Source organism: Macaca thibetana, chromosome 12 (genome assembly GCF_024542745.1).
Source record: "Macaca thibetana thibetana isolate TM-01 chromosome 12, ASM2454274v1, whole genome shotgun sequence".
Lineage (NCBI taxonomy): Eukaryota > Metazoa > Chordata > Mammalia > Primates > Cercopithecidae > Macaca > Macaca thibetana.
The window spans coordinates 103,334,924-103,349,179 of NC_065589.1; the positions used below are offsets into that span (position 1 = coordinate 103,334,924).

Here is a 14,256-nt window from a genome sequence, read left to right on the forward strand (position 1 = left end):
CCACCATAATATCCTCTTCCCTAAATTCACTCCAGTTGGTGAGTCCTGTTAGTTATACTTGTCTGTTTCTTCAAGTCCCAAGAGCCCTGAAGTCTTACCTACCATTTAGCTTCGGCTTCTGTCTCCCAAGTTTGCTGTACTTGCTTATATGTCTCTGAATCCCCAAATCTCCCAGCTTTTTTTTTTTTCTTATCAAGGTCATAAACATCATTGAAATAATAGAATATGTACATATATATTATTACAGTGATTAGTGTATGAATTTGATCTCTTTGTGATCACTACCTTTCATAAATTTATTTCCCTTTAGCATCACCCACTGTATTTTCCTAAAGCCAGGTAAAAATTTCACAAAACCTTACAGCATGGGTTGAAGAACAGGAATACACTTTATTGAGGAACTCTGCAGCCAAGGTTTCATAAGAATAGAAACCACAGGCCTTTTGATTTTCAGTAGCATCACACAGTCCTCACACGAGGGTTTTCTCTAAGATACGTAACGTATGTCTGCATTCCAAGGAAGAGACTCCATCATGACATTGCTCTCCCTTTTTTATAGAGCAATTGACAAATAATCAGATGACTGAGGTGCTAGACAGACTGGATAGCAGTACCAGTACTTCACAGGAGTTGTCTGGTATGAGATAATTGTGGCTCCTCATTCTGGGGGGAAAAAAGGCAACGGTTCAATGAGAACCTCAATTATGAAGAACCCATAATTTTTTTGCTGGAATAAAATAAAAATGAGTGGGAAGATGGAGGTTCCAAATAGCTCAGTGTTCAGGCAACTTAGTGTGAGTCTCCAGTGTGATTTTCAGACAAATCTGCCTGTCGCACCAGCATACTTCAGTTTCTGTGTTAGCCTAGCTGTCTTCTCTGCTATAAATAGTCCAAAAGATTGAATGAAATAATATGAGGCACACAAGTAGGTCAGAATAATTTTATTCTGAAATAGAAGTTTTTACCTTTGGAAATTGTGGATTCCATTAAGAATCTGGTGTAAGCCATAGATATTATCCCTAAAATACAAGTTTTGGCAAATATACCACGTCTACCACATTGCACAATTTCAGGGGAGATATTCACATGATAGTCTACATGTAAACTGCACCATATGTAAAACATACTATAAACTCATAAAACAAATTTGTTTATACATTTATAGAGTGCCATGCTCTGTCATGTTAAGAATCTTTTTGTTTGTTTGTTTTTTAAGTAGAGACAAGATCTTGCTTTGTTACCCAGGCTGTTTTCAAACTCCTGGTTTCAAACAATCCACCTGCTTTGGCCTCATATTAAGAATATTTAGCTTAGTTTGTTCTTCTATTAATACAACTCATGTCTTTCTCTCATACTTCTTTAACAATTATCAGAAAGTAAGACCAAAAATCTATATAAATGGTCATGTGAAGTGGGTATAAGGAAATTATCCTTTGTAAAGGTTAATTGCAATTTTTTATTTTAAAAATACACAAAAAGTATTCAAATTTCATCAGCCATTCTTGAAAAGTGATTGGTTTTGGTTATGTTCTTTATTTAATTAAATTTACTGCACCACAGTGAAAGGCAACATTAACTCTTCCTTTCAAATTATGACCTCACAATGACATATGTCAGGAAAAACCATGAGACTTTGAAATGGGAAAAATTGATTAGTAGTTTTCTGTCCAGAATACCTTTATTTAAGCCTTTCATGGTCTTCAATCTGTTTTACAATTCTAAGTTGTGAAAAACTAATAGTAATGCAAATGATTCTTTTGTTAGAAATGAAAATTAATTTTGTCCAGTGCAAATGCAATTGACCATTGCCCTGTGATTGCCCTGTGGATATTGACCTAATTTACATTTGTTTGCAAATTCACTTCAGCATTTCTAATTGTTTATACATGTGTATCCTTTGAATTCTCCTTTGAGCCGGTTTTTACATCTTACTGACTCCCTTACTGATTATTACATAGAATAAATTCTTTGAAATATGTTCATTTTTTCTGTTTCATGATTTTACCTTTAACAATTCTTCAACACATAGTCTAAGTGCTCATGAGCAATAAAAATGAAAAAAAAATCATATTATTGCATGGATATATGACTTTAAATTTTTGTGCAAAAGAGATCTTCCAATTCCGGAGCTCCTGTTTCATATAATGGAATAGTTATATACAAAAGATAATATTAAAATTTTTAATTACTTATTATTTCTTACAAAAAGGCTCATTCTCTAAAATGATAGTATTTACCAGGGTTACTATTCTAAAGTCTTCCAATTTTAGCCAATCACAATGTTATTTGCTATTATGTGCTCTGTTTGTATACAAGAAAATTTAGTAACACAATTCACAATCTTCAAAATTCTACCAGATAGGATAATTCTAGGCACACTTGAGTTTGAATCTTGTCAGGTCCGGGTGTTGTTATAGACAAAATAATAGAAGCTAAAACTATATTTAAAATATATATTTTTGTTGAATGATGAAATCCATATTTAACACAAGGTAGTATTTATTCTTATTTTCAGTGTGCTTAACAAGATGGTATTTATTCTTATCTTCAGTGTGATTACAATTGGATTAGTATTCTTTAGATAATGAGTATTTTGATCATTTAGCTAAAAATCAAATGAAGTATCAGTTCTATTGCCTGATTTCTGTGGAGTAACTGCTTCTTTGGGGAAATTGATTATGACAAAGTACAAATTCATTTCTGTTCTTTAAAAAAAAAAAAAAGCTTCAATTAAATGTTAACACCCCAGGTGTTTTACATCTCTTTAATAAAAACATTATCACTTCAACTATTGAGACAGAGGTATGTCAAAAATCCAGATGCTTCATACATTTCCTTTAGAATTTAATGAAGAAAGTTAAGGAAACTATCTGCATGTGAATTACTTTCTACAATGGAAGGCATTCTGACTCTGATTAATTGCTAAGCAAAACCCATATTCACTGAAATAGCAGTTATATGCACATATCAGAGGCCAACTGAAGAAGGCCTGAAATGACATTCTACTTACAAGAAATTTAATTTTCAAGAAATAAATGCAGGATACTAAGATAGTGAGACTTGGAGAAAAGTAATCCAATATAACTCAGAGGTATAATTTTATTTTCCTTTTTTGAAATCATTTCATTTCTTACTTCATATGTTCATGAAAGTGATTTAAAGTTTGTTTGTTTGTTTTAATATAAGACATTTTTATTGATCTAAAGAAGTTTTCCAGAATAGGTCTTAGGAATAGCTAAGAACAAGTCTTTTCTCTTAGATTATGAAGGCCAAAACTGAACAGGTGTGCTAAAGAGACAAATGAGAGATTTTGGAATTTAAAATATAATGGGTCCCTGTATTAATAACTTCTTATGAAGGTTATGCGACTGAACACTAACCTACTGTAAATATAACACCAGCATATGATCAAAGGTTAAAATGCTCAAAAAAATTTGGAAAAGTATCAGAATATGCCACCTCAAAACATGCCACTTTGGCTATAGATTATTTTGAACTGAAAGCAATTGAAAAACAGTAGACACAAGAAGAGCTCTCATTCTTCGTGTTTAACAGCAGGGGATAAATTTCCTTTTTGAAGGTGACATAAATTTCCATTTGTGAATGTGTTCCTCTCTTCTGTACCAGAAAGGTCAGAGATGACAAAATGAGTCTGCATAGCAAATCTTACTAATGCCTATTAACACACATTTCTAGTTAACCTTCCTATAATTTGTCAACCGTTGTTAAAAAGTTATCTATAAAGCTCCCACATCTAACTACGTTGTTGGGTTTTTCACTTCTTTTCTGTGAAGCCCCTGTGTCATGTAAATAAAAATATCTGCATAAAATAAAATTTGTATGCTTTTTCTCTTGTTAATCGATCTTTTGTCAATTTAATTCACAGGCCCTAGAGACAGAACAAAAGAGGGTAGAGGAAAAGCTTTTCCTTCTCTAAATTTCCATGCAACTCAACATTTATTAAACAATTACTTCCTAATATATTATTTTATAAGCTCTAAAAATACCTAAAAGGGAAGATCTGAAATAGTATGGTTTACTTTGAGAATGATGTGACTGCCAAGGGTAGTTTGGCATGACTGAAACATAGTACATGGAGTAGCAAGGCTAAATATATCAAGCTCGTTGGTTAAATCATACCAAAATGTGTAGGCTGCAGAGTTTGGCCTTAAGCAGATTTCCATAAATTCCAAGCCTGGAGCTCAATCACTCATTTACTCAGCATGTACGTATTTAATTATTTACTTATTTGTTTATGTAATAAGTATTTGCTGAGCACATAACATATGCCACTCACTGTTTAAGGTGCCAGCAATAAAACAATATGACAAACATGTTCTCTGCCCTTAAGACACAGTAGATCAGGAACTAATAAACATTTTAACAAATTGATGGTATAGTTTATAACAGAGGCTGCTAACAGAATATACAAGAGCTTAACATTTATGTTAATATCCTGAAAAGAGACTAAAGAAAACATCCAATAATTTATAACTTATATATTATTTGTCCTATCTGTATCTAAGACTTGTAAGTGTGTGCTATTAATACATAATGGTACATATTTATTTTACCAGACCTGGAAGAAAATTTTGCCTTGACTAGTACTACTAGTTGAATTGTAGGAATGCCAGCTCCATTACCAACTTAGTTTACTCCTCCACTTAAAAGAATGAAAAAGAAAAGCTGTAGCACACAGCGTCTGTAGGAATGTTGTCTCCTTCATTATCATTTGCCTCTGGGCCCAAGTATCCTTGGGATGATTTCCCAATAGCTAAAAAAGTAGCCAAGATTATGGATGTTGCCCAGAGAGCACATTAACTGGAAGTTTCTCCACGTGGAATAGCTGTTCCAATAAGCCAAAGAATTGAAAGCCTTTCCTGTAAAGTATTTGTGATTCTTATATTTCAAAATTTATGTTGGGTACTTTGGTTTTCTTTTTTTAATATATAAGCACAGGTACTTCTTGACAAAACATGCTTGAAATTAAAAAATTCAAACTATCCTAAAATATGCCCTATTAGCCTTAAATCACCTCTTACATGCTGAATTAAATCTTTACTACAGATAAATCAGATAATGAACAAACACAGTTGGCTCTCTGATTTTGCTTCTGCAAGTTTGTACAATCAATTAGATTATACTGTATTTTGTACGTATTCTTTTTTATTGTGTGAAGAATGTAAGTACGAAAAACCATAGATACTAATAAGAAAAGGTATTATTGTCAAGATAAAACTGAAATAAAGTAGAACATAAAGCAAAATATCTTAACATATATCACTGAAATTGTAACTTCGACAAGGTTTTATTACAACATAATATTTCTGGTTCTTATGGAATAGGAACCTCTTTATTCTATGTAAGTTTGTTTATTATCTTACTGACATTCAGAATAGACACATATTTTCAAGAAGCCATTACACACAAAGGTAGAAACTATCTTTACTATGAATAACACTGCAATGAACATCTTTATATTTAAATATTGGACTGCATCTCTGATTATTTTGCCATGTCTAGTGTCATACTCTGTGTGTTATGGATAATATTGCTGTGAATATTTTTATACATAACAACTTGACAGTACTTATCAATATTTCGTTAGGCTGGACTACTTCAAGTGAGATCACTGGATGAAATGAAATAAATTACATGAAGTTTTGAGATATTTGTGTTTTACTCAGGTTCTACTGGCAGCAGAAATGAATGAGAATGAATGTTGGCAATGTTGGAAGAACTTTTATATTTTAGAATTACCTTACAATTGATTGATGTATAGAACATTTCCTGGTGTTAGTTTGTATTTTTTTTTTAATTTTTATCGAGCTTAACTAGTATTCTACACGTTGGTGGCCTATGTGTGTATATTTTTGTAATTTTGTTCTGTTGTGGCATTTATCTTATTTTTATTAATCTGTAAGTGTTATCTGTAAATTTTAAAAGTTGTGGCTTTGTCAGCTAGGCACGGTGGCTCATGCCTGTAATCCCAACATTTTGGGAGGCCGAAGAGGGTGAATCACGAGGTCAGGAGTTCAAGACCAGCCTGGCCAATATGGTGAAACCCTGTCTCTACTAAAAATACAAAAAATTAGCTGGGCATGGTGGAAGGTGCCTGTAATCCCAGCTACTCGGGAGGCTGAGGCAGGAGAATCGCTTGAACCCAGAAGGGGGAGGTTTCAGTGAGCCGAGATTGTGCTACAGCACTCCAGCCTGGGTGGCAGTGAAAGACTCCATCTCAAAAAAAAGAAAAAAAATGTAGCTTTGTCATGTTTATTATCAACATTTAGCCCAAATATTTTCCCAATTATTAAAGTAAGAATTTAAATGAAAGCTAATATTTTCTCTTGAATGTCTGTGTACATGACATTCTTCCTCAACAGTTTACTATTTCTTTTGCTTTGGGTCAGTTGGAATAGGGGTAAAAATTATTAAAAATAATACTCAAAATTGAGAGTTCAAATTTTGCTACCCAGATTTGGATTTTTAGTTCTTTAGCACGACAGGCAGTGGTTTTTTAAGCAAGAAAGGAAAGATTGTCAAAAGAGGGTTTTAGATAATTCTTTATCTTACATTTAATACTGGATTAATACTCTACAAAAGGGGCATGTTCTCTAGAAAACAACGTAAAAAAACAATAAAACTGCCTAGCATCAACTATGTAACTTACAGAGCCTAATACAATATAAGAATGCAAGTTGCCTTGTTTTAAAATTATTAATAATTTCTCCTGGGAGCCGTGGACCACCAGGTTGCTGAAGGAGGGTTGAATAGGCCCAGGTTGGAAATGAAGTAGGTCAAAATGCCTAGCTGACCAGTATTGGGATTGTGCCTCTGAGTAGCCACTGCACTTTAGCCTTGGAAACATAGCCAGACTTCATCTCTTAAAAAATTACATTAAAAAATTTCAAAAGTGCCTGGGCACAGTGGCTTACTCCACTTTAAGAGACATGCTCTATTATCCTAGAACTTTAGGAGGCTGAGGAGGGAGGTTTATTTGAGCTTAGGAGTTTGAAGCTTCAATGAGCTATGGTTGTGCCACTGCATTCCAGCCTGGGCAACAGAGTGAGACTCTAGCATTAAAACAAACAAACAAACACAAACAAAAACAAACAAAAAAACAAAGGAGAGTTTTAAAACAGTGACAAAACATTGTTAAACCAGGTATGGAACCCTGTACACCAGCACAGGTCACATATCCACAGACCCAGCCCTGAATCTGCCTCTTTGATCCTGTTGGATTGTGGGGAGAACGGTGATAAAATAAGCTTGCCAGCTGCAATGCTATCATTTTCCCTCTTGGCTTAAAGTATGATGCTTGGTGATGTGGTTTGGCTCTGTGTTCCCACCCAAATCTCATCTTGAATTGTACTCCCACAACTCCCACATGTTGTGGGAGGAACCCAGTGGGAAATAATTGAATCATGGGGACGGTTTCCCCCATACTGTTCTCATGGGAGTGAATAAGTCTCACAGGATCTGATGGTTTGATAAGGAGTTCTCACTTTCACTTCTCTCTCATTCTCTCTCTTGCCACTGCCGTGTAAGAAGTGCCTCTCTCATTCTGAGACTTCCCCAGCCACATGGAACTCTAAGGCCATTAAACCTCTTTCTCTTGTAAATTGTCCAGTCTTCAGTACATCTTTATCAGGAGTGTGAAAATGGACTAAGAGAATAAATTGGTTCCAGGAGAATAGGGTGCTGCTGAAAAGATACCTGAAAATGTGGAAGCTACTACGGGACTGGGTTACAGGCAGAGGTTGAAACAGTTTGGAGAGCTCAGAAAAAGACAGGAAAATGTGGGAAAGTTTGGAACTTCCTAGAAACTTGTTGTATGGGTTTGCCCAAAATGCTGATAGTGATATGGACAATACAGTCCTGGCTGAGGTGGTCTCAGATGGAGATGAGGAATTTGTTGGGAACTGGAGTAAAGGTGACTCTTGCTATGTTTTAGCAGAGACTGGTGGCATTTTGTCCCTGTCCCAGAGATTTGTAGAACTTTGAACTTGAGAGAGATGATTTAGGATATCTGGCAGATGAAATTTCTAAGCAGCAAAGTATGTAAGAGGTGACTTGTGTCCTGTTAAGGCATTCAGTTTTATAAGGGAAGGAGAACATACAAGTTTGGAAACTTCAGAGCCTGACAATATGACAGAAAAGAAAATCCCATTTTCTGAGGAGAAATTAAAGTCGGCTACAGAAATTTGCATAAGTAACAAGGAGCCAAATGCTAATCCACAAGAAAATGGAGAAAATACCTCCAGGACGTGACAGAGGTTTTCACAGCAACCCCTCCCATCACAGGCACAGAGGCCTAGGAGGGAAAAGTGGTTTTGTGAGCCGGGTGTGTGCAGAGTCCCCTTGCTGTGTGCAGCCTTGGGACTTGATGCCCTGCGTCCCAGCCACTACAGGCATGGCTGAAAGGGGCCAATGTGGAGCTTGGGCCGTGGCTTCAGAGGGTGGAAGCCCCAAGCCTTGGCAGCTTCCATGTGGTGTTGAGCCTGCAAGTGCACAGAAGTCAAGAATTGGGGTTTGAGAACCTTGACCTAGATTTCAGAGGATGCATGGAAATGCCCAGGTGCCCAGGCGGAAGTTTGCTGCAGGGGCTAGGCTCTAATGAACAACCTCTGCTGGGGAAGTGAAGAAGGGAAATGTGGGATCAGAGCTTCCACACAGAGTCCCTACAGGGCTAGTGGAGCTGTGAGAAGAGGGCCACCATCCTCCAGACCACAGAATGGTAGATTCACTGACAGCTTCCACCATTCACCTGGAAAAGCTGCAGACACTCAACCCCAGCCTGTGAAAGCAGCCAGGAGACAGGCTGTACCCTGCAAAGCCACAGGGGTGGAGCTGCCCAAGACAATGGGAACCCAACCCTTGAATCAGTGTGACCTGGATGTGAGACATGGAGTCAAAGGAGATCATTTTGGAGCTTTAAGATTTGACTGCCCTGCTGGATTTCGGACCTGCATGGGGTCTGTGATCCCTTTGTTTTGTCCAATTTCTCCCATTTGTAACAGCTGTATTTACCCAATGCCTGTACCCCCATTGTGTCTAGAAAGTAACTAACTTGCTTTTAATTTTACAGGCTCATAGGCAGAAGGCACTTGCCTTTTCTAGGATGAGACTTTGGACTGTGGACTTTTGAGTTAATACTGAAATGAGTTAAGGCTTTGGGGGACTGTTCAGAAGGTATGATTGTTTTTGAAATGTGAGGACATGAGATTTGGGAGGGGGCAGGGTGGGATTATATGGTTTGGCTTTGTGTCCCCACCCAAATCTGATCTTGAATTGTACTCCCATAATTCCCATATGTTGTGGGAGAAACCCGGTGGGAGATAATTGAATCACGGGGGCAGTTTCCCTCATACTGTTCTCATGGTAGTGAATAAGTCTCATGAGATCTGATGGTTTGATAAGGGATTTCCAATTCCACTTCTCTCTCATTCTCTCTCTTGCCATCAACATGTAAGAAGTGTCTTTTTCTTTCCATTATGATGGTGAGGCCTCCCTAGCCACATGGAACTGCAAGTCCATTAAACCTCTTTCTTTTGTACATTGCCCAGTCTTGGATATGTCTTTACCAGCAGCATGAAAACAGACTAATACACTTGGAAACTTGCTTTGTTTTCAAAGCAAGGGAGCTGCTTCCCCTCATACATTTTAGATTTGGAATTAGAGATAGAGATGTTCCTCACATTGCTTCACAGCAGCCACTTGAGGGGAGGTAAACTCAGCTTATATTTCAATCAGGCAGAGCAGAGCTGCAGTAGAACTCAGTCTTTCCTTTTGATGTCAATAGGACTTCTTCATGCCTCTAAAGAAAGAATGAAAGTTACCTGAGTGGAGAGTCTGGAGGGTGGGGCTGAGGTTCAGCCATATCTGTGAAGAGGTACTGCTAAGCAGAGTAGTGAGTGGAGGAGCTGTGAGCTGTTATGTCCCACAACAGCTCTGCCTGGTCAAGAGTCCTGCAGCTTCTTTTTACTGGTCCCTACATAGTGGTCAGCAGAAAGAAGAATAGAAAATGCTAGTTAAGATTGTTTGTCTGACAAAAATAAATACATAAAATTTTATCTTACAAATAAATGACACATGGGAAAATAAACCAAAATCTTATCAAGAACATTTGGGTGTATATAGCTTATGAATAATACAGCCATTGCCACTTCTGTAGTGGAAAAGCTTGTTGCCATTAATAGTGTCAGTTGAGCTGCCAACTGTCCCAACAGAACACCAAAATAACCTGTTCATCAAGGAAAGCTCAGTTTATAACTTGTTACAGTAAGGGGGAGTGCCACCTTCAAAAAAGACTTAGTAATGTCTTAAAGGAGGAAAGCTGTGAATATTTATAGGGTTTGAGGTGTCAGTGGGTGAAGGCGAGTGTTTAGTACCTGAATTTGGGATTGGGCACAGTGTTTTGTTATAATGGTTTAGGGCAGTGGACAAATCAAGTTGCAGATTTTAGCAAAAGCATTGAGTCACCAGTTTCCAGATAAGTGATCTCTTATCCATTTGAGTCATCTATTGTCCTGAGATGAAGGTTGTCTACCCACACACATACCACTGTTCTAGAAGAAGGCTGGTTAAGTGTACTTCTTTCAGATAAGAAGTATATCTGGATTTTGGGAAGTTCTTAAAGTAAACCATGAGGTTATTTACTGGTTTATACACTTCTCTTTCTGGGAGGAATTTTTCAGAATAAATATTAATGTTAGGTTGATGAAGGCAATCTTGGTTGTTTGTCCTGAGAGTGAAGCAGTGAGGGTACTTTTAGTCCTCACTAGACTCACAAAAGTAACATCAAAAGCAGCTCCTAAAGAAAATAGGGTTTTCCTTCTACTCTCCAGTAAGCAACAGACAAAATTTGAGTAATTGCTAACTGAGGTTAACATGGCCAGCCCTGGTACAAAATGTTAAAGGAAATAGAGTTCTAACACTTCTGTAATTATCTTTATAATTTTACAGTCCCCAACCTCTTGGACTTCCACTGGTGCTTCAGTTTTACCATTTTCCTTACTCCCAAATTCTTGGATACCCTCACCCAAGGTATTACTACAAGAAACTGAATAAAATTCAAAAAACCTTATTTGCTTTTACTAAAATGAGACCTCTTTGCAATTTGGTAGTTGCTGTACTGTTTTAATAACCATTTATCCTATTAAACAGAAAATATAACATGCTACATTCGTATCTTTGGGGAGGATGAATTACTTAGAAACATACAGTATGCTTTCTAAAACTGCTTATTAACTGTGTAAATACTCCCTTCTACATATATATATATTTTAAGACAGATTCTCACTCTGTCACTCAGGCTGGAGTGAAATGGTGCAATCTTGGCTCACTGCAACCTCTACCTCCTGGGTTCAAACAATTCTCCTGCCTCAGCTTCCAGAGTAGCTGGGATTACAGGCGCCCTCCACCATGCCCAGCTAATTTTTTTGTATTTTTAGTAGAGACAGGGTTTCACCATGTAACCAGGCTGGTCTCGAACTCCTGACCTCAGGTGATCCACCTGCCTCGGCCTCCCAAAGTGCTGGGATTACAGGCATGAGCCACTGCCCCAGCCCAATAATTTTTAAATTTTGACTTGCTTCTTTTAGTTGCAGTAGCTTTAAATAAAATATTGAATTGGTGTTTTCAGACCAAGGTAGCTTGAATTAAATAATTGTAGCTCATCAATCAACTTTCTGCAGTTATTTAGTGTAATATAAGGAGAAAGCACTGAATTGGAAGTGAGGAAACCTTGGTTTTAGTCTTGATTCTGTCACTAAAGGACTGTGGAACTCCATATATCACTTAATTACCATAACTTTTAAATTTCAGTTTATTTATTCATCAACTGAAGAACTGACCTCTAAGACTAATGCCTGTTTCATCTTCTCTAATAGATGATTCTAAGTTGTACAGCATTTCCCATGTGAGCCGGTTAGATGTGAAAGTTCCACTTTTATTTTATTTTTTTTAAACACATATTTGCCAGTCATTGGTTGGTGCTAAGTCCGAAAGGCCATTTATCACATATTACTGGTTTATTATACTTAACTCTGTACATCTGTTTAAAAGTGCCTGCAATAAGCATTTTACAGCAGTTCAACAGTGTGTTGAACATTCTGCAAAAATAAGAAGGTTTGTTTGCCAAAAGCACATTTGAGGAACTTATTGAGATAAAGAAGATTATTTGGTAACCAGGGAAGAACTGTTAATTAACTCTGTAGATTAGCTGGATCTCAGCTCCATCTCATGAAGATAACTTATCACAGAAAGATGCCATCATCTAAAGTGGTGATAGTTGGGGGTCAAGGGAAAAGAGTTGATTAACTCCAAATATTTCTTACTCTGACTCACAAATCTGGCTCAGTAAGAATGTCATTGCATTTGGTTTAAAAGGCTTTTGCAAATTTGAGGTAATCAATATTTACATGGGAAAAGATAACCTCCCTTTTATATCATTAAAAATGATAATAGTAAATATAGTTTTTAAAATGTTCAAAATACTAAGCAAAATTAAGCTTTAGATCTTCTTTATTCTACCACAGCTGGCTGTTAGCCAGATTTCAGACCAGGAACAGAAAAAAAGTGAGAGCTTTATCTCTGTCTACTGATTTGCACTTCCAGGCCGTGTTTTTTTTTTTCTTATTATATTTCACCTGCCTCTGTGCTATCTTCAGAGCAAAATGATCAAGTAGAATTGAACTTCCCATGCCATCTAAGAAATATGAATTCATTCTGCCATGTAGACATAAAGCCTACACATATACTGTGTGCCAGACTAATTTTTTAAAAAAATTACTTCCATGCCTTGGTTATCTAATGCTAGCTCTAGCACTCTCTGCTTCTTGACCTTCTCAAAGCTGCTACTGGGATAAGGGGAAGGTGAGAGTTCCTGTGCAAGGGAAGCCATGCTTGGTTGCTCCTGCAGTGGTACAACAAAGTAGCCCGGCGCTGGACCTTGATTCCTCTCTGCTCCTGGTAACCACGAATACATCCTGGCATTGTTACCAGTGGCAAATATCTGAGTCACACAGCACCAAATATGCTACCGGTGGAAAGTATCCTTCTGAGACCCAGTCCCAAGGCACAAGGCCACTAGCGTCAGCACCGTGCTCAGCAAGATAGCAGAAGCAGGAAGAGAGCCAGCTTGAAGACACCTACTCTGGCCGGAAGACCGGTATCCCCGAAGATCGAGAAAGAGGCAGTCCGGGTACTACGTAGCAGTCACGTCAGAGTGGGACACTTCCTGTTTACAGAAGACTATGAAACCTTTGCCCCGTCCTCAGTGGGGGCTGACACTTTAGGCCTCAGCCTGCCTGCACCCGGGCGCTCTTTAAAACAGCATGTTGCTCCACACCGCCTGGTGGTGTTTGTTGGTGTGCTTTCGGGGTTCGAACCCATACAAAAACCTTACACTTGGCACCTGCATTCAGTTAACACTCTTAATGTAACAGCTGTGGACCATCGGAGATTGTCTCTCCCTGGCCCTGTCTGCCGAATTATCTTATCGTTTTTAGAGAGGCAATGTGATAATTGTTGAATCATCACTGATGATGGCCTGACATTCCTGGTGGGTGTGGGAAGAGCCCTCTCCTACCCCATTCATGCCTATCTAACTACCTGAAGCAGCATAGCCCATTCTTGATGCTGATTCTGCCTTTTTTGCATCAATAATATGCTTCAGGTAATTTTAGTAGTCATTTCCTTTTTCAATTGTTTCAACTATTTTGAACTTTCAAAAATTTCTCAAAACTTGTGAGTCAATGACTTTCTTCCGTGTGTGCGTATGTGTGTGTTGTTTCCTTTCTTTTACTGTGATTCTAGATTTTTGCGTTTGTGTTCTCTAAGTACAATTTGAGTACTTAGATAAACATGCTTCTTCAAAAGTGTAAAGATGCATCTTAAAAAGAATGATTCTCTTTCTTTACTTCTCCATCGGCTTTCATTAGTAACTCCATCAACCTGTTTTCTTCTGAGTGAGCATAGTAAACTTTTAATAATTGATTTTTTTTTCTTTTTTTCTTTTTTGAGAGTCTTGCTCTTTTTTGAAAGTCTTGCTCTTTTGCACAGGCTGGAGTACAGTGACACAGTCTTGGGGTTCACTGCAGTCTCTACCTCCTGAGCTCAAGTGTTTCTCCCACTTCAGCCTCCCAGGCAGCTGGGACTACAGGCACATACCACCATGCCCAGATAATTTTTTGTATTTTTTTAATGTAAAGACAGGGTTTCACTGTGTTGTCCAGACTGGTCTCGAACTCCTGT

At 37.6% G+C, this 14,256-nt stretch overlaps 1 long non-coding RNA gene across 1 annotated transcript; it reads right to left on the bottom strand.

Moving 5' to 3' along the window:
* Window positions 1–373: 373 nt before the first annotated feature.
* Window positions 374–13,185, bottom strand: LOC126933170 (uncharacterized). The gene is made up of 3 exons (XR_007718439.1): window positions 13,156–13,185; window positions 9,840–9,991; window positions 374–663 (listed from the first exon to the last, which is right to left on the bottom strand). It is a non-coding gene; the product is annotated as an uncharacterized LOC126933170 (long non-coding RNA).
* Between the last annotated feature and the right edge of the window lie 1,071 nt (window positions 13,186–14,256).